General features: G+C 39.9%; 1 protein-coding gene across 12 annotated transcripts in view; it reads right to left on the bottom strand.

Moving 5' to 3' along the window:
- The window catches only part of MYO6 (myosin VI), a 168041-nt gene extending 147239 nt beyond the window's left edge, over positions 1 to 20802 (bottom strand). For 7 of the 12 annotated variants that reach the window (XM_065588047.1, XM_065588048.1, XM_065588050.1 and 4 more), the window contains exon 1: positions 20512 to 20651. The gene's annotated coding sequence lies outside the window, so the exon portion shown is untranslated. Of the gene's footprint in view, positions 1 to 6580; positions 6627 to 7419; positions 7542 to 20511 lie in introns of those variants that run through there. The other 5 variants (XM_065588044.1, XM_065588054.1, XM_065588045.1 and 2 more) reach the window with 3 other exon arrangements.
- Positions 20803 to 21978: the final 1176 nt, after the last annotated feature.

The following is a 21978-nucleotide window of genomic DNA, read 5'->3' as shown; positions in this document are numbered from 1 at the left end:
AGCATCAACCAGCAGGAATGCTGCTTCAGGTTAAAAGTCTGCAGCTTCCCAAAACATATTTAAACAAACACAATATCCCTTTAATTATTTATTGGGTCCCTAACAATAGCAGTCTACTCTATTGTTCTCTAGGTATTTTGTCCTACACCTCCCATCACAAATTTGAGAGTTACTTGGAGTGGTTACAATGAAAGTGAAGAATAGGTCTAATATGTACAGAGCAAAGCTCTGCGTAGTATTTCAGCACCATGTTTACTTTAAAAATCTTCATTATTATAGCGCTCAAATAGTTACCAAAATATTTTTCCTTTCAGAGATTATATAACCAGTCATAAGCTTCTTTAAAAAAACAGGATAATTATAAATTATCCTCAATTCTCCCCAAATTTAGTAACACAAGCAGTTAAAATTCTGCTAGGCTGTGACTAACTTCAAACTCACAATAAACATCATGCTAGAACAGCGACCTGTTAAAACTGCTAGGAACTAATCAAAAAATACTATCTACGCACAGACAAATCAGGTCAAGTCACTAATTTACTTTTCCAAACCTGTAGGGGGCAAGGGCAAGGGGGTTTGGAGGTATAAATTGGGATCTAGATCTTTCTGGTGCCACCACTTTCATTTTTTCCTTCAACAACCTTTAAAGGAGCATGGATACATTTTTTTTTAACCAGGGCTTTCACATGGCCTTTTGAGGTCCTACCATAAAAGTAGAATCCCCCATGACTCTCTCCGGCTTCAAGGTATGGTATGTTGTTTGAATTCCCTGTATGTTTTCAGGGCTTGAAAAGCTGCTAAGAAATGTAATTACCCTTTGCCTACTAGCCTGGATGAAAAATATAGTACTTCCATGCCCCCCGCCACCCCCAACACCATGCCTATTGAAATTTACATTGCCATATATTTCCACCACCCTTCCCCGCAAATAAATCTCCATCTTGCTGTTCCTACTCCCCAAAGAGGGATGGAAAAATAAGGCAGGCGTTGACTGCCTTTGCAGCTAGTGCCTGAAGTTTAACAGATCATTACAACAAGGGAGAGGAAAGATTTCAGGCTCATCCCACCCTTTAACCAAACATCCACATTATGGGAGGTCCAAATCTTCTCAATGAGGTCACTGCTATGCATTAACCGGGAATTTGTGACATCACAGCCTGGCACCAAACGGAAGGTCAATCAACCAATAATTGTAGACAAGTATAATCCATATTAAAACTGGGATATGACTAATCAAATGCAACTAGCATGAGCCCTACTTGAATGGGTTTGTCAAGCCAGATGCTCATGTAGCCGTTGCAGAAAAGAACACCCATAGTGTAGTCTGACTGCAATCCAGTGGCTACTGTAGCCTAATCAGATAGAAGTGCTATCTCCCCAGAAGGTGAGGATGTAAACTGGAAACCAGGAAACAGCAGCAGGAAGTCAGGAAGCTGTAAGTTCTGCAGTTTCACTATGTGACAAAATGCTCTTTCCTTAGCTTTTTTGAACAGAAGCATAACCTTTGTTCAGTTTACACTAAGGCTTTCATTTTTTGTTGAATCTAATTTACACTGCAGTTTCCTTTCTTCTCATGAGAATAACCTCCGCACAACTGACCTGTAGAAAGGGAGACTGGAGGTAGCAAAAGCATTGTTTAAATGCCAACACTTAAGCACATTACCAAAATGTTATTCGCATACTACTTGGCCAAGTTCCAGAAACAAAGCTATTCATTTATTCCTTAGTAATCTGGGTTCAATTCCTAGTGTTTCCTTTATAAAGCACTTTCAGATCTACTGATAAAAAGCACTAGACATTATTATTATTATTATATTTATTATTAGAGTACAATGTACACTTCAGTTATTTTTAAAACTATTCTGGAGGTCATCAGATTTGCCCATATTAATGCTAAAAAACCTTGAAGAAAAAAATGCAATAAAGTTTACATTTATAAATTTCAGCGTACCAAAATAGGTAGACTGCTATACAACCCACAAAGCAAGTACCTACACACAAATACATCAAAGTTCCCTATTCACCCCAGAGCACTCGCCTTCCTTTCTCCATAAATTCTACCCCTCCCAATTCTCACCAGTCCCCTCCTCAATTTCCCCTCCTGCCCTTTAACAAATATTTATCTGAAACACCCAAGCAAAAATCAGGGGACATCATGTTATTCACATGACTGAAGTTCAGATTTAAGGCTTAATAGTTTTAACATTTCACCTAGCAAGCAACAAAAACTTTTTATTTAATAGCTTATTTATAGAAGTACAGCTCTCATCAACAGTTTCTATGTATTTTTTTAAATCAACTATGTCAAAATAGTGAAGTATTCCTATTCTAAAATATGTGATAATGTTTTGAAGAATTTTCTTAAGTGGGAAATAAAAGTGGAGGAGAAAGGAGATGGGTAGATTGCTGACAGGCTTTCAGGCCTTGACAATAATCATAGCAAAATTAAGTATCCTCACACCTTCAGAAGAAAATTATTTTTAACCAATATTAAAACAGGAATCAACCATCCATTCCTAAAGAGAAAAACTAAGTCAGTGTTTATTTTAGACACAAAGCACACTCTGCAAACATGAGCTATATCTATTAGCATGAAGAATTGTAAGCAACCTTTTCCTGTACTTGTCTCTTTCTTAATTAAAATAATCTACATTATGAAGAGAAGTTAATTTTAAAGCCAAGCAGTAAACTTAAAGCAAAAGAACATGCTAGGATTGACATGTAATTGTATAAAGAACATGAAAATACCGTAGTAAAAATTCACATTCTTTTAAATCATATATTCCTAATCAGTGCAAATCTCCTGAAAGAGCTATATCTTCTGAAATATTAAGTTAGGATTTCTCAATGGTTATGTCTATGGGTTACAAAAAACTTATGAAGACTAAACTATCTTATATGATTCCCCAAAAATTCTGGGGTTCTGACGAACTAGCTAGGATTGCCATACAACATTTTCCCCAGTCATCTCTCCAAGTGACAAAGTAGGCTATTTTTGTATGTAGTGTTATTTGTAATTGTATTGGTCCCAGAATATTAGCGAGACAAGGTGGGTGAGATAACGGTTTGGTTTGGACCAAACTTCTGAGAGAGACAAACTTTCGAGCTTACACACAGCGCTCAAGTTGGTCCAATAAAAAAATACTATCTTTTTAAGAAAGTACCAAAGTTACCATACAGACATCATGATGAAAAGAAGAGGAAAATGAAAGGGAGTGAGGGTAGCCTATTTCAATTGGAGAGGAAAATAAATCCAGACATTCTCTCTCTCACTGGATTACAAAAATGGCTAAATGTTTAGCTTAATTTTGTGCCTTTTAAATACTTTCTCCTACAGTTTGACACACAAAACCTACAGTTGAATACTGCGTATGTTACTTACTAAACAACAGGAAAAATTGAGGCAGATATCCAAAGGTCACCTTAAGTATTAACAATGTTAGGTTTAAAAAAAATAGGAAGACTAAAATCCCAAACCTTTTTAAAAGGTGTTCTCCAAATGACATCTCTGATTAGGTCTCTGTACAATATTTTTTAGAAATCAGAATAATTTTATATTTCTCACTCAGATAATGTCATCAATAACATTTTCAAAATTTTCAGAAATATACTACATCAAAAATCTATGAATTATCTTGACACTGGTAGATTTTAAGTGTTCACAAAGAGTACAGAGTTTCTGAACAGTTTCTTTGGAGGTTAAAAAAAAGTTTTAAAATGTGTATTTAGCAAAGCACATGCACCTACTACTACCTCTTAAGCAACTGCATATGTATTTTTCCCCATATTTAGGAAACAGGACTTCCTGACACAAATAAACGCAAAAGAGACTCCTTTGTAAAATACATCAGGGGTTTTAGACTAGATAAATTACTACCCTTTCTTAGGGCCATCTGGTGGAGAAGGGAGGGTTGGGGATAAATCACATGTAGTGTTTCATGTAGGAGTGGGGTACTTGATGTGGACTTCTAAGATGTGGCCAACACAGCTTTGTAATCAACATAGCCTTCTCCTAAAGCAATCAGAAAATGCTATGTTAGGCTGCACCAGTTCTATCCACTCCTGCCCTAGATGTCCAGAAATACAATCTAGGAATGTTGCAACAGAGGCTCTTCTTCTAACATCAATAAAATAAATCAGCCATTGGATTTCTCAGAGGTCAATGATATGTTTGGGGAAGGGGAGGTTGGAGCACCTGATGCACCGCAGAGAAGTTAACTTGGCATAGCACTTGTTTTTAAAATCACATTTCACTATTCATAACCTCCCCACCACCCTCCCCCAAAGACAGTCACAACCCAATTTAACTCTACCTGTTACATATCATTAGTATTTTCCCAGGTGACACAAGTGAGAGGAAAAAAATCTTTCTTCCCAATTTAATTAGATCACTTAGATCAATTGCCGCAGGATCCATGTGTTTTGTTATTTGGCACATTTAAACCTATTATCCAGTTACTCAATCCTTTGGAGAGGAGGATAAAGCCAAATAATTCTTAATCAAGCTTCAAAGAAACTTAAATCTTCTTATACTTTTTTTATTCTAACACCTTCTGTGATCTCAGGAACAGCACCTTCAACTCATTATACCAACTCCAGCATGTTCTGACTGACTAGACCTGGAAATCCCTCCATCTTAAAAATGTATTGTTACTAACTCTGAAGTCTGAAGATCCTTCCCCTGGACCTTCCAAACTAACTTATGGTAAGTCTCTTTGCTCCTTCCCATATCTGAGAGTTACTAATGAACTCAAAATCCCAACCCTGGTTTAATAACCATCAAAGAAAAGATTCTGGAGATTTCATTACATACTTTTTAAAGTATCCATTTTGGTTTTATGGCCTTCTGCACCAATTCAATCCAATTCAAGGCCATCCATTAAACTCTCAGGCACTTTTTTGGACTTTATATAACAGGCCTCCTCATGTCAAATGTTTATAAGAAGTGTTCAATACCCATGAACTTTAGTAAATATCGGTAAATCCAATAGTAACTTATTCTAGAGACAGGTTCTTAATTTTGCACTAATTCCAGCACGGATCTTCTCTGTTCCAAATACATGTAGGTGATGCACTCAGTTAGCATTCTTCTCCTCAAGGGAAATGGTTTTTTGGAAGTAAACAAGCAGCAAACACTGCAATCATGATAACCAGGACAATTGCTAAAAATGGCCAGTTTAATCAAACTCTTTCTTGGAGATGGTGGTTTTAAAAAAATGTATCTATTTTAGGGTTTTATACTCCTGGGTATCTCTGTAATATCTGAGCACCTTCCATGTAAAATCAATAGCAACAACAAAGTCCCTAGTGGACTTCATGGAGTCTCTGGCACTTCTCCCTCTTGGGGGGGTGGGGGGGGGAGAGGAGAGGGGGAAACCCACAACCTCTGCTGCAGGTAGGGTTTGGATTTCGAGGGATTTTTTAAAGGTTTTAATAAACTAAATATTCTTCATGAGAACCAGAAAACTAAAAGCTTTTAAATTATGTTTTCCATCCCTTTATATCACTAAAGAGTCCTAGGAGATCATATCCTAACAGATCCACAGCACACCATGATTATCACAACGCTGGTTACCCCTCTGCGAAGACTGGGGGACAGATCTTTATTTAATTTTAAGAAAACCGTATATCTCTATTTTGTTTGAGTCTTGTGGTGTAGCTGGATCTATGAAACCCAAAGGAGCTCTAATAGACAATAAAAGGAAGTCACAGCTGAAAGTTTGCCTCCAACCCACCTGGAGTGTTGCATTTGACCAGGAGCCCTGCTTGAAACCTGGGTGAGCCTTAAGGTGGGAACCCTTGAACAAAGGAACTTTTAAATGGATAAATGCCTGTGACCTCAGGGAGTGACTAACAGACTAGAGAGATCAGACCGCAAGAGAGGCAGAGGTTGCAGCAGGGCAGCCTGTCTTTCCCAACCCCTTGAAGGGGGTGGGTGGTGCCTAAGTCCAGTGGGATCTACTTAAACTTAGCCTTCCCATGACAGTTTTGGTAAGACAATATGCATTTAAGATTTTGTTATGTTAACCTTACCTCTCACTTGGTTATACTGCTATAAAATATTAATCATACCATGTTTTGAGGAAGCTATTCTCTGTCACTGCAACTTCATACTACTCACAAGCTCCCAGAGAGATATCTATAGCAGAGTCCAAACTCTGTTGGACCTGCTGAGGTAAAATGGTTGGAGAACAGGGGGTGCTGTGGTCTGGTCAAATGTGGGGTGAATTGAGGGATTCCACTCTGAAAGAAGTGCAAGTATAGGCCTGTCACCTGGAAGGGGTGCCTCAGAGACAGCAAAGATACAGCTTACCCTCTGACTCACACCACCCTTCCACCCATCCTTGGCTGGATACATGCCAGCAAACCTATACTACTTTTCATGGACAGCTCTCTCTGGCTGGTATGGCTCCTCTACCCTGTATTTTTACTTCTTATTTTTCTCTTTCTAGTTCTCACTAAACTACTTGCAATGAGGGTATCCTTGGTCTCATTGAGAACACATACATACTGAACTACCATACCTTGATTTTGAGGACACATTACTCAGAAATGTAGTACCTATAAAATATACTCTAACCTGCGTGGTGGTGTGATTCACTTTGTCCTTCTGTATTTAAGTCCCCCTTTTTTTAAAAAAAAAAACAAAGGCTAGGAGAATATTCTTTTGCATGTACTTATGATTAACTACACAAAACATAAAAATTACATACATATGCACATTTTCCTTACAAAATGTAAAAGAAATATAAAGTGTGTATCAAGTCCATCAATTCTAAAAGTAACTCATGGTCCATTAAACTGGAGCATAAACAGAACCATACAGAGAAACAGATGGCTAATAAATGAGTCAGTGTCCCCATTATACCATGTTATTGGAGCCTCCACCCTCTCTTCACCTTGGTTCCACCCTTTCCAACAGCCTTCCCATGCTAAATAAATTAAACAGGCTACACCTCTCGTCCTCTTAAATTAAACTATAAGCAGGGCTGAAGATAATTTCCAATCATTTTTACAGAAAGTGCAAGGTTATTTAAAAGAAACAGATTACGATTAGAAAAAGAGCACATCCAACATTGGATTTGGGGAAGCCCAAGCTTCACCCACAATCCCAAAGCAGCTGTTTGTTTCGGCTAACATGAATGGTGAGAATTAACACTATTAACAAAGTTAACAGGAAGTTTCAGAGTTAATGCCCCGATTAAGATGTGAATTTCCCCTTTTTTACTTTCCAAAGTTATTGCTTTATCTGGATATTTATAAACAATAAAAAGAGCACCCAGTTACTACTCTAAGTGCCCTGTACAATCTTTTTTAAAAAATACACTGAAGCTAACAAACACATCAGTTCCACCCTCCCCTCTCAATCAAATTCAATAAGCCAGTAACAACATAAACAACAGAAATTAATGGACCCACCCCACAAATCACCAGTCTCTCACCAGCGCCACCAGGCATACCCTATACCCTTCTCCTCACAGGCAAGGGAGAAAAGATGGGTCTTACAGCACATCTTGCAAGCTAATGAAGTCTGTTATGATCTGGAGAGGAAGAAAGTTTTAGTTTGTCAAAAAACACAGGTGCATCAGTTCTCCTTTAAAAGGGCTAGAAACATTTATTTTTGTTACGTGAAAATGACGAACTAGAAAACTGTGCTACCAACTGGCAGCTCAATCTGAACCTTGGGTGAATCTACCTGTATGAACTTCATAAACACCCAACAGCTACTATAAAGCAGTTAATTCAGTTACATGCCTACCAACCTGTGCTGATTGACAATCCTTTTCCAATGCAGAAGTATTTACTGTAAGGAATCAAATTTACAAGTTTAAACTCTGAAGTTTCTGCCGTCCCTCTCTCTCTCTCTCTCTCTCTCCTAGAGAATTATATACAAACGTCTCCCTGTGGTAATGCCAATAAAACACATGGCAATAAGTCGTTACAGATGTACTAGGTGCATACTTCAAGTATGTAACTTGAACCACCCAGGAAGTGCTCTAATAACCATAACTACCCAGGTGTGGCTTATTGTTGTTAGAGTCTTCAATTAATATTTTTTAAAAAATTTTAAAAATATATTTGAAGGGAGGATTTTTCATCAGACATGTTTTCACTACAAGAAGGAATGTAATAAGGAAAATTACTAGATCTACTTTATTATGATGTGCCATTTCCTGGACTCTCATCTCCTCCCTTCCTCTTCAGATTCTGCATCCCTTCCCCTCCTCCAACTTCAAAATGAGCTTCCCTGCCTATTACACAAAAGACAACTGATTTACACACAGTTGGGACTGGACAGACAGCCACAAAATGCTATCTGAAAGGGCAAGCAGGCTCATTGTAAGGGACTTGGGGAGACAAACAGTTTACATTGCTGCTTCTTCACCCCAGAGAATCAATCCACCTCTTGCAAACAGAGTTCTTTTATAAACTCCAAGGATGAAATTGTGTGCTTTGCTTCTTAGAGGCCCCCAGAATTATTTAGACAATCCTGAGCGTCTGTCTAAATTATGCTAATCTCCTTAGGATGTCCTGTGGTTTGCAGCACTGCCCAGGACCTCCACAATGCTGTATCCCCATCCCAACACTTTTCCTGGTATGCCCCCCTATGCCAGGGTTTGCAAGGAGGTCCTCAGAGGACAGCGTCAAAGCTGTCTTTTACAGTGCCTGCACTGGGGGTATCCTCCCCCCCAGCCAAACACAGGGTTTTATTCCTCTCCAGCCCTTTTACCCAGGGTAGAGAGACCACACCAGGCCATAAGGATCTCAATTTAAGTGTAGTATTACTAGATAATCTGCACTGAAGCCCTGTAACAGGTTCCAATTCGGCCTTTTAATGGACACCTGAATCTTAGGGTAGGCCAATAATTTACAGTTGATGTTTCAGAGCATAATGGATGTGCTGGGGGGGAAGGGAATAATTCCCATTTGGGTTTAGTAATTTGAAGAGTGCTAACAGCGGAGCTTGAAACCAACCAATTCCTTCCTCCAGCCCAGCCTCACTTAAATGTTTACTTCCATCACTAAATTTCCTTTCTCTACCCCCATGTAGATCCTCCATAAATTCCCTTTCCCAAGAGCCTGCTCACTGCTCTCACATTTGTCTATATTAGACTTACTAGAAAACCATTTCCACCCCAACGTCTGCCATTCTGAATGCACATATTTTGGCAAATTCACAGCTTGCATTTTCCTCCCTCTCCACCAGCAAACAGAGTGACATTAAAGAATTCATCAGCATCATACTTGCTCAGCCCCTGAGAGAAGAGATAGGCCTGGCTCATTATTCTCTGACTTTTAGCAAACACCAGAGAAAATAGCTTCTAAAAATGCCTGCTGTCACCAACCTTGAGCTGCACTTAGAAAAGCATTGAAAGCCAAGGCAGCACTCTCTGGAGCACAGATGTCCCTTACATGGAATACTGTTCAGACAGACAGCACGCCTGCTCTTCAAGGGAAGTGTCACACCTGAAGTACAACCACCCTTCTCTTTATAATAATGTTCAGCATCCTCAACAATAATCTCTAGTAATTACTACTGCTGGAAAGAGACCAATACCAGATGCTTCAATAGCAACCCTCCATTAGGCAGATGTGGGACAATCTGCCCTCAAACAGATCTTCTCTTGACCTCTAACTATTAGAGACTGGGTTAAACTCTGCAGCAGGAGGTTTAATATCATTTCCAAAAAATGTTATAGTTAATTATAACAAATGAATATTCTTGATGGCCATATAAATCGCCAATTCCTTTTTAAATCTTAAGACCTTGACATCAACAACTTTCTGTGGTAGTAAGTTCCATGGCTTAATTATACATATCAAAATCACTTTCTTTTGTCAGTTTTTGAGTTTTCCACCTTTTAATTTCCACTCAAGGTCCCTTTTCTCTTTTGTTATCAGAAAGGGAGAACAGAAGTTACTGAGTCTAGCTTCTCTACACCATTCACTATTTTATATATTTTTACCATGACCCCTCTTATTCCTCTCCACTTTAAGGTGAACAATCCCAGTCTTCTCAATCTCTTCAAATGTGATATTTTCGTGCCCTTGATCGTTGTCACCTTCTCTGAACCCCCTCTAATTCTGCATTATCCTCTTTAAGATAGGGTGAGCAGCAAAGTACAGTCTCCAGATGAGGCTGCATTGTTGATGTATATAAAAGCATAATATTATTTTTGTTTCAGTCACCATCCCATTCCTTATGCAACATAACATCTTGTTTGCTTTTTTGACCACAGCAGCACATTAAGCAGAGGTCTTTATTGAGTTCTCCACAACGCCCAGCTCCCTTTCTTGAGCAGATACAGTTAATTTGCCCAATCATGCTAACCATTCACCTAGCTTGTTTAGTTGCGTCTGAAGTTCACCACACTCCTATTTGATCCTGACTAATTTAAATAACTTTATGCCATCTGAAAATTTTGCTACTACTACTCATCGCTCTTCTAGTTCATTCATATATTTAGGTTTGGAAGGATGAGATTTTTTAGTCGCTGTCAGTAAACATCAATTTCACCATACACACAACAAACCAAAATATATATATATTTCCATCGATAATATAGGCAAAGTAAGAAAATTGCTGCTAGAGAATTTATTGAAGTTTTATTTAAGGATTTTACTTTGTATATTTTGACATTCAATGTTAACAATATGTTTTCTCAGCTATAAAGCCTGAGCTCTTTGAATCTCAATGTCTATTGTCATTAAATAATTGTCTGACCCACACTACTGATCCTCCCAAAATTTCCTGCAACTGTGAAAATTTAAATTGATAAAAATACAAAAAAATCTTAGAAATAAATACAGATGTTATGTCAAAAAAATGTTTTTAATCAAATTATTCCAAGCTTAATTGTATTAAACATGGGGACCTAATACATAACCTTTTACAATGATGAAAAATTACAAATTAATCCTACTCTTTGCTTGCTGTCTTCAACCCAGTTTTTAATCCATGACAATACTTTGTCTCTCACCCCATAACTACTTAACTTCTTTACTAGCCTCTTGTGTTGAACCTTGTTAAAGACCTTTTGGTAGTCTAAATAAATTTAGTAAATGCTCTCTTATCCACTGACAGATTCAAAGAATTCTAACAGATTAGAGACAATTTTATTTTGCAGAATCTCTGTTGGTTAGACCTGATCATATCAGGATCTTCCAGATGTTTTGTTATTCTGTTTTTAATTATTTTAAACAATTTGACAGACACGGATGTAGGATTTACTAGTCTACATTCTCTGGGTCAATATTGGAGCCCTTTCAAATATAATCACAATAATTTCTGCTTCTCTACTGCATCTCAGCATGTATTTTAGAAACTAGCAGCAGACCAAACAAGCCAATTGTACCTCAGTTGCTCCTAGTATTCTTCCTCAACTATAATATTAAGTATTGAATCTAAAAGATGAAACATGCATAAAAAGTCGAGGGAAAATTGCTCAAATGGTTTTCAATATTGTATAATTTTGTGGGACAACCATCTATACAAATTAGACACTCAAAACACATCAGTTTTAATTTTAGTGCAATTTATTAAAAGGTTTAAATATTACATATTCCATACATTGAATATAATTTCAAAAACTAAGATTTTTATTCATTAATATCCACAGAAGACAACAAATGATATTGCATGCTTCTGAAAATATTTTGCCCTTCAGATGTTTTCAGTCTTACAGTTATCTAGACTACTTTCATTAAATATTTACTTAAGAAGAGCTGAAATATCAGATTTCAGGTTTTGAGACCTTTATTAGATGTGTCTGTACAATGCTAGCTGATAACTGTCATACGGTATTTTACACCCACATTACAGCAGCTATTTGTTTTTATTATCAGATACAAACCTTAAAAAAAAAAATCTTTAAACTATTACCTATGTTGATGCAATAAAAACAAAGGAACCGAACCAAGCCCTAACCTTTTATGCACTATGGTACATAATTTTCCTATGAACTGCTTTCCTCATGGAATGATTACTAATATTCCAACCACATGCATCTGACATTTGTTATGAACTTTTTGACAGATTTACACAATTATATAAATTTCCACTCAGTTCAAAAAATTCTGTCTTCATAGTTCACAATATCAGAGGGGTGGCAGTCTCTCTAATCTGCCTATATCCACAAAAACAACGAGAGTCCCGGTGGTACCTTAAAGACTAACAGATTTATTTGGGCATAAGTTTTTGTGGGTAAAAAACCCACTTCTTCAGATGCGTGGAGTGAAAATTACAGGATGCTGATCAGGTGGTTCCTCAGTTTCTTTGAGAGCGTGTGGCACAATCTCTAACCATAGTCAGTGTAGTATGTCGATTGATATGGATTTTTTATCTTCAGTCCATTTGGTATGATGTCCATCTGTTTACAATCGGAGAGGAAGATGATATCTATCTGTATCTGTGCGAGTTTTTTCATGAAGTTGATGGATTTCCAATAGGGCTAAATTCAGCTAGTGCACGTCTGCGGATCAGGAATGGTAACATACAAAAGCCAGTAGGAGAATACTTCAGTCTCCCTAGACACTCAATAACAGATTTAAAAGTAACCATTCTTCAACAAAAAACCTTCAAAAACAGACTTCAAAGAGATACTGCTGATTTAAACTTTGCAAACTTAACACCATCAATTTGGGCTTGAATACGGACTGGGTGTGGCTGGATCACTACAAAAGCAATTTTCCCTCTCTTGGTATTGACACCTCCTCTTCAATTATTGTGAGTGGACCACAGCCACCCTGACCTAATTGGCCTTCAACACTGGTTCTCCACTTGTAAGGTAACTCTCTTCTCTTCATGTGCCAATATATATTTATGCCTGTTTCTGTAATTTTCACTCCATAGATCTGAAGAAGTAGGTTTTTTTACCCATGAAAACTTATGCCTAAATAAATTGGTTAATCTTTAAGGTGCCACCGGACTCTTTTTTTTTTTTTTTTTTTTTTTTTTAATAGTTCACAATAGGTTTTTTAAAAGCCAGCTTTAATTCTGGAGAAAGATGGAAACTTCACTTTTCACTTCATTTTTTGTCTGTCTTTTGATCAGTCATTACCACAGATGCCCATTCTGCATAACCAATTTATTGGTTCTGGGGAAAAATATTATGTTAATGGTATGGTTATCCATACTGTCTGAAAGTTGCAGAGACAATATCTCAACACAAGAAAAACTTATTAGTAAAATAAAAAATCGAAGGCCAACCACTGTGTGCCAAGTTTCAACAGAAGCAAAATGATAAAACAGAGTATTTTTATTAATTTCACAGAATATTTTTTTTTAATCTTGAAGTGTAGCCCTACTCTGAAAACTCTTAAGTAAAAATTGTCGTCTTACTCAACAGCTCTATTCTTGGTGTTTGTTCATAATTAAGGCTAAGATTTTGTCACCGTTATTTTTAGTAAAAGTTATGGACAGGTCACGGGCAATAAACAAAAATTCACAGAGCCCATGACCTATCCCTGGATAACCTGGCTGCAGCCCCCAGTGGAAGCACAGCCTCTTGCTGAAGCTGCAGGGCTGGGACACAGCGGGGAGTGTGCAGCCCCAGCTCTGGAGCTGCCTACAGTTTAGGAAGCCAGTGGAAGCTGCAGGGCTGGGTTGCACGGCTCTGGCTGCAGCCGCGGGACAGGGGAGCACAGCCCAGCTGCAGTCCCTCCACACCCCCCACAAACCACAGGTCAGGGGCTGCAGGGTCCTGATTCCAGCAGGGAAGGGGCACACAGTCCTGCCTCTAGCCCATTTGTCGTCTTACTCAACAGCTCTATTCTTCAGAGGTCTGGTAAAGTCACGGAATCCGTAAATGCCATGACTTCTGTGACTAAATAGTCACCTTATTCATAATGCCCCTCTGCCATGTACATTGGCCAAACCGCAAATACGCAAAAGAATTAATGGACACAAATCTGCCATCAGGAATCATAACATTCAAAAACCAGTAGGAGAACACTTTAACCTATCTGGTCATTCAATGACAGACCTGCGGGTGGCAATTTTGCAACAAAAAAGCTTCAAAAACAGACTCCAACGAGAAACTGCTGAGCTTGAATTGATATGCAAACTAGATACAATCAACTTAGGCTTAAATAGAGACCGGGAATGGCTGAGCCATCACAAACATTGAATCTATCTCCCCATGTAAGTATTCTCACACTTATCAAACGGTCTGTACTGGGCTACCTTGTTTATCACTTCAAAAGTTTTTTTTCCTCTTACTTAATTGGCCTCTCAGAGTTGGTAAGACAACTCCCACCTTTTCATGCTCTCTGTATGTGTATATATATCTCCTCAATATATGTTCCATTCTATGCATCCGAAGAAGTGGGCTGTAGCCCATGAAAGCTTATGCTCAAATAAATTTGTTAGTCTCTAAGGTGCCACAAGTACTCCTGTTCTTATTCATAATATTTACTTACCATGGTGAAAAAAAGTGTGTAGTACATCAGGGTTCTCAACCTTTTTCTTTCTGAGCCCCACTCCCGCCCCCCCCCCCCAACATGTTATAAAAACCCAATGGCCCAGCTGTGTTGCAACAACTTTATGCATATAAAAGCCAGAGCCGGTGTTAGGGCAAGCAAGACTACGGCCCAAGGCCCCATACCACAGGGGGTCCCGCAAAGCTAAGTTCCTCAGGCTTCAGCTTGAGGCTCAGGTGGCAGGGTTCAAGACCCTAGGCTTCAGCCCCACATGGTGGGGCTTCGGCTCACTGCCTTGGGCCCCAGTGAATCGAACACTGGCCCTGCTTGGCGGTCTCCCTGAAACCTGTTCGCAGCCCTCCAGGGGGCCCGGACCCCAGGTTGAGAACCACTGTACTACATTTTGTTCCTGCTAACGCTGCAGATCCCAATACATCTGTGAAAATGGAAGTCAGAATCTGTTCTGTTTCAGGAATCAACTATTATCCAAGTACAGTTCTTGGTGCAGTGCAAGATAATACAATTTTGGGTTTACTCCCCAGGCAGGAATGCACTGGAGTGCTGGGCAATTCCTTAGCTGAAGCCTTCCCATGCAGTACTGATTTCAGTGTCTGTGTCTTTCTGCAGCTGGGTGTGTCCCTATCTGTGTGTGTGCTAGAGATGGCTTGAGGACCTGGCTTAGCAGGACAGGGTGAGGGGGCCCAGGCTGGTGGAAGAGGTGGGCTCAGTGGTACCCCAATACATCAGGCGGCACTCGGAAGGGCAGGGCAAGCCGTCACACTGTTATTGAAATTTACAAGAATATTAGTCTCAGAAAAATAGCTTGATCCCAGCACAGAACAGCTAAGGACAGCAGAGGAATGATACAATGTGCAGGTGTTCCCACAAACCAATACATAGCTGGCAGGTCTAATTTTAGAAAATGTAAATGGGGGGAGGGCGAGGAGAATGAGACTGACAGACGTCAGTTAATCCAGAAACCAAAAGGAAAAAGCAATAGAAAACAGAAGATGCAACAACATCGTCATCCTGTGGGACACGTAGACAACACTATTAGCACTGCAGCAGAAACGTACAATACACTAGAGGATCACTCAACTCTCTGAACACCTTCCAGTAACTAAACCCACCTGCATGGGTACAGAAGTAGTGTTAGGCTTAAAGTGATCAGCAAATATTATTAGGGAAAAAATGGTAACTTTCAATGACTCCATAAAGCTAAAATTGCATCCGAAGAAGTGAGGTTTTTACCCACGAAAGCTTATGCCCAAATAAATGTTAGTCTTTAAGGTGCCACCAGACTCCTTGTTGTTACCATAAAGCTAAGCATACATGTATCTTATTAAATTCCTTGTCCACATAGAGACATCTAAATGAAGCGTGTTACAATCACTAAAATACCTGTTTTAATATTTTTAATCCTTGTACCCTGTCATCTGAATGCTGGGTATGTTTTGAAATTTCCATGTAAATTTAAGATTAGAGCGGCTGAACTTGCTGCTCACAAATATGCAATCTCTCCTTAAAAATGGCTACTATACTGACTTGACTGCACTCGCACTAGCCAGGATCCTGGAGGTTGTGAATAGATGTGGGTCCATACAAATATTTCCTTAATAACTCTATGCAAGCCTGAGAGCAAAGTAGAGTCAGAGCAGTTGACAGATGAGCGAGACCGAGCTCTGAGTTATCAGTCAAGAGCAGGATTTGCTCAGAGATAACATAAATATAAACAATACTTGTAATACTCATAAGACTGTGTTCGCCCATGTTTTCTAAGTACTTGATTTAACCCTGTGAGCATCAAAATTTTTGAGCACAGACCAAGCTCCAGGCAATCTATAAAAGTAGGTAGCTTAGTTTTACTTCAAAAAGCTGCTGCCACTTAATCAAATAACCACCGCCCTACCCGATATAAGCAAGATTTGCAGACCTGCCAGATTTATTGCTTTAGTGCTATTGGGTGTGTATTTCAACATATAAATTTCACTTGGTTCAAATTTTCTGGATTTCAACCAATTAACTAAAAAAAAAAAAAAAAAAACAGAGACTCCCACTATAGTAAATGAAATAATCCACTATCAGATAAAACTATGCCTTTAACAAAACTGAATTGTTCATTTAACTTCATTTTTGCAAAATAGGTTCAGCAGGATCATTTGTGAAATGTTGTTTTAGAAAATGACAGATAGCACAGAATTTCTCTTTTCATTCAATATTAAATAAAACTGTACAGGTATGCCAAGGTGCTATTTAGCAAATTACTGTTTAAGGGTTCAATCCCACTGCAACTGAAGTCAATGGGAATTTTTCTATTAATTTCAATAATTTTGGATTGGGCCCTGAAATAGACACACTGTTCACTCGCCTTTCCTGCTCCTAACAGGAAAAGTTTGCTCCACTGAGAAGTCAGTCACTTTGTCTAGATCAATTATTTCTATCAGTATGGTGAGGGTTTTGTTACACTAGATGAACAATATGTACGTCAAGTAAAGTGCATAAAAATTACATTTATATGCATAATCATTAATAGTTAAATATGATAAGTAATTCTACTGCAAATGAAAAAGCCCAAGAATTTATAGCTTCATCTGGATATTAAAAATTTATAAATTTAAGAACTCCTGACAACCGGAGAAGACTGCTTAGTCCATCATGCCAGCTCCTTTTAGCTTTCCACATAACACAGGCACATTCAACTTCTTCAACAGACCTTTAATTCAATAGCAATTCTATTCCATATGTTCATTATATCCCTATACTATTCTCTACTGTCAATATAGTTAAGTTAGAGAGACAAGGTGGGTGAGGTAATATCTTTAAACTACCAACTTCTGTTGGTGAAAGAGACAAGCTCTCGAGTTACACAGAGTTTTTCTTCAGGTTGGTCCAATAGAAGATATTACCTCACCCACTTTGTTTCTTTAGTATCCTGGGACCAACATGGCTACAACAACACTGCAAACTACAATGAAGTGTCTGTCAGTTCTTCGTTATAAACACATGTATTCAGGACTCAGCTATCAGTATTTACTACAAGCTGGCACAAAGAAATGTAGCATTTAAAACAGGAATGCAAGCACAAAGCTGCCACATTTCAACATCGTATACAAACTTAATATCTCTTAATATATACATTTTTATTAAGGTGTAAAATCACATCACTACAAAACAATGAAAATGACAGCAGTTTGACATTATAGAAATTATACTTATTTTAAATAAAGTGGCTTTTTCTAGACATGCTGGAGATGTTACTATAAGAGATATGATGATGTATTTAATATGAATTGGACATGCAAGTCCACACAGGTCTAAAATAGCCTTCTGGTTCAATCCTATGGATTTAATCCATGACAATCACATTGATTCCATATAGCTTCACACTTTGAATTTTGACACAAGTTTACCAACTCAATTAACAGTGTCTTCATTTTTTCATTTTTCCTCGGGTCTTCCTCCTGATTTTGCAATTTTATAACAAATTTCATAATGAAGCAGGAACTGTACTTCTACTAAGGTCTGGTCTACACTTAAAAGTTACATCAACCTAGCTATGCCATTCAGGGTTGTGAAAAATGTTGTGCCCTGAGTGCCGCAGTTCCATTAAATAACCCCTAGTGTAAACACAGGTTGGTCAACAGAAGAATTCTTCCATCACCGTAGCTACCACCTCTCAGAAAGGCAGATTAACTACACCCCTAGAAAAACCCCTTCCATCAACATAGGAACGGTCTATACTACAGACTACTGAGGCACAGCTGCAGCACTGGAGCTGAAAGATATAGGCACATTAAAGTTTATTTTACCATATTAAAACAAACATTTTAGATTATGAACGATTTTACATTTCACTATCTTTTTATTGTGGGTTTATTCTCTCAATTTGGATAATGAAATTAAATCAGTTTGTAAACAAAAGTGAAACTGTCATGTTCTCTTTCTGGATCTTATTCATAGGCACAGTTCTGCAGTGTCTGAATAGCAAACACTACAGGAACAAAATTGTTTTTTAAAAAAATCCAGTGGAAGCTTTAAAAAATATCATAGAAACATTCCTATTGTTCTCCGGTTTTACCAACCTTATTTCCTTCTGAAAAACTAAATTATAGATGGAATTTAACCTGAGTATTTCTCTTTACGCTCTGTTAATTTTTGCAGTAAAGGAAAACTTGACTCCGTTCTCAACCTTTGTACTCTGATCACTGCAGAACAAGTTCATAGGCTATTTTATAGCCTAATAAATTCAACTGAATTGTCAGAAATTAACTCATTCCCCAGAAAGTTCTTTACCCTGAATGAGTAATCCAAGACACTTATTTTAAATAATGACATACGCTTACTCTCACCTTTGACAAAAACAGTGTGGGTTGATACATTCTATCAATAGCAGTTACCTAAGTAATAAGTAACAAACATCTTTTCATCTAGTCTATTAATTTAGCCATTTCAAGTTTTTACAGGTATCTGGTAATATTAGGATTTACTAGTTAAGAATCCATCGGTCAAGCATGAGTAAGCATCTACAATAGATAGGATATACTGTGCATTGTATTCCAAGTAATGGTTGATTAATTGTGCAGTGAAAGAACATTTTTATTAAACTTTGTTCTGCTTGAAAATTAATGTGGAGATACAGAGCTTAGAAGTCAGCTTTTAGATAGTGTAAATCATTTTTGAGAAAGTGATGAGCACAAAGTAATCAAACCTGCAAAAGGGCAAAAAGCTTCAACAGAAAGTATGCTTTTTGCAGTCCTGATTATGTCCTTAGACCGGCTGATACAAAACCTTGCTTCGTGCACACGAGGAGTCTTTACTTTGTATAGTTGTACTCACACAGAAATGTTTACTCTTTTGAAATGGAGACAACAATAGTCCAAATGAAACCCAGTGTAATTTTAGCATTTACCTTAGCAGCGATTGTATAAGAATAAGAAAACACCACATGAAGGAATTTCTGAGTGAGAGGATTCAAATGACATTTTCACTGCACTTTATCTGTATGTATGCACAGTAAAAAAGTTCTCACTGTCAGAAGAAGAAAAAAAATCACCCTGCCAGGAAAAGTCTACCTTCTTCCAGATGACTCCCTGAGCTCTCCCTTTCAATTGCTTAAATCTTCAAATACATAATTTAGAGGCCCAGCATGAGACCTTGACTCTTTAACTACTGTGTAGGAGCTCAGGATGTGTCTGAATACTTGGGACTCATGGCTAGTTTTGCCCTTCTATTTCTCCTTCCCAATTAATTGGCAGACTGTATGTTTATTTAAAGAAAGGTGTGGGAGCTGAGAGAGCTACTGTACACCACGAAAATACAAGAGAGAATTGGCTACTCTCCTCCTGACGTTTAACCTCTTTAACCTTCCAATTTTTAAACCTCTCTAGAAAAGCATTTACTCTATATTGGATATAACAGGGAATTTCGAGAGTCGCATGTAAGTCAGTCTGATGAATAAGTATCTTTTCTACAGCTGCTGGGGTAAGAGACTTGCACCCTACGAATAATGCTCTGGACACGGACACTCACAATCTGATTTGGAAACTTTTCTAAGCATCAGCTCACCCAGAAAGTTCCCAGAACCTCTCACTCCCTTCCCAGCCCGACACGCTGCGCGCCCCTAGGTCCGGCTAACGCTTCCCCGGGGCTGTTCCCAGCACGACGCCCTGCCGGGCCGCTTTACATCGCCTGCGTGTGTTTGGCCCCAGCATTTCTCCCCCCGACAGGTGCGCGCCCCCAGCTCTCCCCGGCAGCGGGGCTCCCGCTGCGACCACCCCGCAGTGGTCGGGGGCCGGCTCGCGGCCAGCACGCAGTCAGCGGAGCGGCCCAGGCGAGCCGGGCACCGGGAGAGGGGGCAGGAGAGACCCCGAGGCGGGCGGCCAGCGGGAGCCGGACCCCAGCGCCCCAGGGCGGGGGAGTGGTGGGGACCAGGGACCCCAGTGGGCCGGGGTGGCCCCAGGGGCTGCCTGGGAGGGCAGAAGAGCCCGGGAGGGGGGTGGCGAGCCGAGGGCCCGGGCCCTGCCACGGAGCTCTCCTGCCCGGGGAGCCTGGCCCCGGCCGGCCGCTGCTGCGCCGCGCTGTCCCGGTTACCTGCCGCCGCCGCGCTCTGTCCCCAGCTGATGCCGCCGCGGCCCCGGCGCTGCTGCAGCCCCGCCCCGGAGCCGAGTCCAGGGAGGTGCCGCAGACGTCAGCGCTACGGAGGGGGAGGCGCGTCTCGACCCGGCCCGGCCCAGAGCGCCCGTCATGGGGATTCTCCCCCGCCCCGCCGGTCTGCGGCTCATCACAGCCCCGGTCCTCTTCTCCGCCGGCCGGCGCCTGCCCGGGGCCCTCCCCCACCGCTGGGAACCCGGCTTGGTGGACTCGCTCCAGACCCGCGACACTAAAACGGCCCTGAGAGTGGGGCTGAGTCCGGGCGCTCCAGGCACCGGCCTGGTTACCTGCAACCCCTGGGCCCTGCTCGAGCCTGTCCTGACTGTCAGGGGGGAAATGACCCTCCCTGTGTCACCCTTTAGCCCTGGTTCCTACTCCTGGCTCAGGCTCTGCTTTGTGACCTAGTGTCTGGCCAGGGAGTTGAAGGGGTGGGGGTTACCTCCACCCAGCTAAGTGCTAACATCCTGCTGGTGTAGTGATAACTGGTTATTTGCAACAGGAGTGAAAATGGCATGGAAAAGCCAGTTGCAAACAGTACGTCTACATTGCACTGGGGGGAGGTGTGATTATATCGGGTGTAGACATACCCAAGACAGCTTGAATCTAGCTGGTTCTGTAGTGAAGTCAGGGCACAATGGGCATTGGCCTGGGCTGGCCACACCAGTAAGTACCCAGGGTCCTGGGTAGGCTTGCACAGCACATGCTGCTATGGCTTCACTGCTATCCCTAATCAGGCTAGTTTGGGTACATCTACACAAGCTACAATCACAGCTTGGATTCATTGTAGACATATCCCAAGATTTTACCACGTTAGCTAAGAAGTGGTAACCTTTTTTCCTAGTGAAAATAAGATCTCTGCCTCTGTTTTCTCCTATATGCAGTGTTCTTGTGCAGTTGGTCCCAGGATATTAGAGAGACAAAAGATATTACCTCACCCACCTTGTCTCTCTGTTTTCTCTTATCTATTTAGGCCCTGATGCGTCAAAGTCTTAAAATGCTTACTTTTACACATTGTGGGTAATGCCATTTAATTCAGTATCCACAGTACAAAAGATTATGAACATGCCTTTGTCTATACTTGAAAGTTAATTTGGACTAAGGTAGTGTGGGAATTCTAATTGCAATAGTTACTGCTGAATAACTCCATGTGTGGACATACTTATTCTGGAATAAGAGAGCTTTATTACTGTTTAGCCTTTGTAAATTCTTCACAGCAGGGACTGTCTCTTAGGTCTGGTCTACACACAGTTTTTGTACTGATCAATTTACAGATGTGATTTTTCTTCTAATCAATGTCATTATATTGGTACAACCCTCCCCAATTCCCCCTCCCCCCCCACCCGCGTGTGGATGCAATTATACAGTATAAATGTGTGTTTACAAGTATGGCTTATTCCCATCCCAGAA

This window comes from Chrysemys picta, chromosome 3, assembly GCF_011386835.1.
Source record: "Chrysemys picta bellii isolate R12L10 chromosome 3, ASM1138683v2, whole genome shotgun sequence".
In the NCBI taxonomy this organism is placed as follows: domain Eukaryota; kingdom Metazoa; phylum Chordata; order Testudines; family Emydidae; genus Chrysemys; species Chrysemys picta.
This window is presented reverse-complemented; position numbering and strand designations above follow the sequence as displayed.